A 4,287-nucleotide genomic window follows, 5' to 3' on the forward strand; every position below is an offset into this window, starting at 1 on the left:
TTAAAACTAAATTTCTTACCTTAGTCTCGTCTTTCGGAGATATGTGTGTGTTTGTGTAAATATTGGGATATATATGTGTGTATGGTGATTTCATAAATATAATGCTTGGTCTATATATATATATATATTTATATATATGCCTTTAAGTAATTTAGGGGGATTGCATTATAAGGAAATCCAATTTCGAAGATGGTAATTTAGGATATTAAATTAAAATTTTTGAATAATACAAGGATTTTGGCTATCGAAGTTCCTAAAAATGTTCAAAAAATAATAATTTAACATTACAAATAACTTAATAAATTAAGAAATCAAATTAAAAATATGCTATATTTTACATTTTGAGAAGTTAATGAAGAACATTAACAATATCGTGATAAATTTTAAAATTTCATAGTAAATTGTAATTTGCATAATTATTAATAAATTGCAAATTTTCAGAGCGGAAGCACATAGTAATGAGAGAGTTTCTTGAATCAAAACTTGTAAACAGAGGAGCAGAGCTGTTTCTCTTTATCTGAAGCAACAAATTTGTATTTCTGTTACTTCTGCTGTTATGAAGACAAAGGCTAAGGTGTCTTTAATAGCCTTCCTCTTACAACCGTCAACAAAGTTGTTCTTCACTAAAAGAAGCGTGAAATAAGAAAATAACTCAACGTTTATATAAACGCGTTAGCAGAGCAAAACCAGAACTAATAAACTCGCATTTTGAATAACGAAGACACGTTCCTATTTCCATCGATTACGAGTTCCCCCTTCTTCCCTGTTCAAACTGATGAACTTGTTACAGCAACAGCAATGATCAATCTACTCCTTTTACACTCCCTCCTCAAGTTGAATTTGTCTGAACGTTGATGAGGTTCAACTTGGAGACTAATAACATAAGTTTTGGACCTAGCAGTATCTTGGTAAAGATGTCTGCTGGTTCATCTTTGGAAGCAATGTGTTTAGTATTAACGAATCCTTCCTTGTATTTGTCACACACCAAATCGAAATCAATGTCTATTTGTTTTGTTCTCTCATGGAAGACTGGATTTGTCGTTATATAGAGAGCGGCTTGATTATCACAATAAAATGGACTAGGTGTAGGGACATTGATCCTTAGGTCCTTAAGGAGACTGTGAATCCACAGCAATTCACAAGTAGTTGAAGCCATGCTTCTATGCTCAGCTTCTGCTGAGGATCTTGACACTATCGTATGCTACTCTGTTTTCCAAGACACTAAGCTTCTTCCCAAGAATATGCAGTACCCTGTTAGTGATCTTCTAGTCTCTTTGCAGGTGGCCCAATCTGCATCACAGAAGGCTTCCAAGTCAAAACTGTCTGTAGAGTTGAAATGCAAACCTCTATTGACTATCCCCTTCAAGTATCTCACTAAATGCAATGCTGCATCCTAATGATCCTTGCAAGGCTGTTGCATATATTGACATAACTGTTGAGTAGCATGACATATATCTGGTCTTGTAAAGCCAGATACAGCACTAACCAACAGTCTTCTGCAGGTTTCGGTTTTTGAAGTTGTTCTCTTGATCCTGCTCTTGAGTCCAGTCCAATTGGAAGTGTTGTGTTAGTGGCTTTGGATTGTGTCATACCTGTATCTGTTAGGATGTCCTTGACATACTTACTTTGTGTAATGATCATCCCTGTTTCAGACCTGCAAATTTTAGGACCAAGGAAGAATCTGGCTTTTCCCAAATTCTTAATAGTGAAAAGTTTATGTAATTTAATTTTAAACTATGTAATTGTTTTCTCACATGGCCCTGCAAGACGAACATCATCCACGTATACAAGTAGACAAAAAAATCCAATTTCTGTAGTTATAGTAAACAAACAGTGATCAACTTTAGACTGAACAAAACCTTCTAGCTATTTAGTGAATTTCAGGTTCCATTCCCTGGGTGCCTATTTGAGGCCATAACAGGACCTCTTAAGCTTGCATAGATGTCCCTTAGGAACCTGATATCCCTTAGGAGGATGCATATAAATTTCCTCCTCTATATAAGCATGCAAAAAAGCATTGTTAATATCTAACTAATGCAAAAACCAATGCTGTTTACAAGCAACTGCCAATAAGATACTAATAGTGACAACCTTTGCTACTAGAGAGAAAATGTCCATGTAATCTATCCCTTCAATTTGATTGTACCCATTGGCAACAAGTCTTGCCTTATACCTCTCTGTACTACCATCAGATTTCAGTTTCAATTTGTAAATCCACTTGCTGCCTATGGCCCTTTTTCCTTTAGGGAGTTCAGTGACACTCCAAGTTTCATTATCTTCTAAAGCTCCACACCACACTGGAATATGAGATCTCCTAATTCAATTTGCTAGAAAAGAATAAGGGAGAAAAGATCACACCAAGTGTGTAGAAGAAGGGAGCGGCCGATTTGGAGAACTAGGGTAGGAAATTAATCTTTGTGTTGTGTTAGCTTATTAGTTATTCAAAATAACTAATATATATACCTTGTATTAATGTACCAAAATGTGTCGAGGTTCATTCTACAATCCAAAAGGTATTATATTTTTTATTCCAAATAAAGAATGGCTAACATAGCAGTTTCCAAAAGTGATAATTATTAGTCCGACTTTATTAAGATAAAAATACAAGGCCCAACTAATTTTATTTAAATCCAATTAAATTAAAATCTACCTAATTAAGTTCATCATATATTCAACCCAATTAAATACATAAGCCTAATAAGCCTTTATTAATTAAAAAGTCTAACTTATTAAATAATAAGGGCAAGCCTAATATAAATGAATCCTATTAATTTATTCTTTGGCTACATCTAATGGATCTCTCTTATTTGTAAGTAATCCAATTACTTATTGAATTAATTCCTAATTAATTCCTCGTTCCTTCTCGGAGATTTGTGTGTAACTCTTTAGGTTCACCTTTCAGCTAAGCTTGGCTAGTGCCAAACACTATTATTAATTACATGTAACTTAATTAATAATTCTCGATCAACCCTTGATCAAGAAAGCCCGTCACCATGGGTGGCCGTCTAGCAACAGTCCATGGCATTAGAGACTAGGCGAATATCCATGTGTAACTTCTATACTCTCGAGTCCACATGGGTGTGGTCCTTCCGTCTACCCTCTCCCATCATTAGTCTACGGCATGGAATTAGATGTATGCTCCCATTCTTGACTATGTGTTTATACTTAATACTTGAGATCGCGTTGCGCGAAATTGCTCGACATAGGAACCCTTTTTACTATTCGACCAATGAGTGTGGCCACAGGTTTATAGAGCGTGAACACGTCTCCAAGTGCATAGACGATACCTCTGTCATATACTGACAAGGGACAGATCCTCTTCTTAGAATTCGTCGTCCTCGCTACATACTTCGATTGCACTGGTTAAGACTTATGATGATCGTATCTGTGACATAGTCACCTATCGCACAGACCCAAGATATAGTCATCATATGCACGTGACTGCCGTGATTCCACAAGTTTGAGGACTACTCCTGCACTATCGGAGCCAAAAATTCGAGTCATACCGACCAAACCTCTAAGGCTTCCATATGAAGACCCCGCGAGTCTGTTCAGGAGATTCGACACCTAGCCAATCGACCCATTAAGGTCGCATGAACATCCAACGTGTATCACCGATGAAACACGATACTCATTAAATGAATGCGACTCTTAATGCATGTCTCCATAGGACACTCGATGTCCATTCCCGAGGTCCTCGACTTGGAACATTTCATACTCAACCCTTTGCAGTTGGTTTCAGGACTGCCATCCAATGCATAGTCCAACTGTTGCACGGTTGTTAAAATGGTCGGTGGGCTTTGTTGTGATGCTTAAAAGAAAGGAAAAAAGTCCAGAGACCTCCCCTGTGATAATGAAAATGTTCAAAAAGCCCCTTGTGAAAATTAAATTATCAATTACCTCCCTTGTGAAATAAAATAATGTTAAAAAAACCCCTCCGCACAGATATTGGACCACACGCATTTTGACTGCGAGTGGGCTATGAAAGTAGACCTATGATCCCAAAGTTTTCCAGAATTTCAGCAGTATTTGGTTTGTTATTCATATCTTCTTGCTTATCTCAAATAATCAACCGCTAATGCTAAAAAATTGGCCCAACATTCTTCCGAAATAAATTAAGACCCCATGAATTCATACCTTGGTTTGACCACCTTGCTTCCGGATATTCCAAGTCCTCGATTTTATGGACTTTTTCCAACCACACTACCGTAGTAGATGATTCATAGGTACTTGGCTCCTTTAGTAATAAAACAGCACAGCCCTATTTCGTTTCCTACCTTAGGGAGT

The sequence above is a fragment of the Sesamum indicum genome, linkage group LG3 (assembly GCF_026168435.1).
Source record: "Sesamum indicum cultivar Baizhima isolate 11 linkage group LG3, ASM2616843v1, whole genome shotgun sequence".
Lineage (NCBI taxonomy): Eukaryota > Viridiplantae > Streptophyta > Magnoliopsida > Lamiales > Pedaliaceae > Sesamum > Sesamum indicum.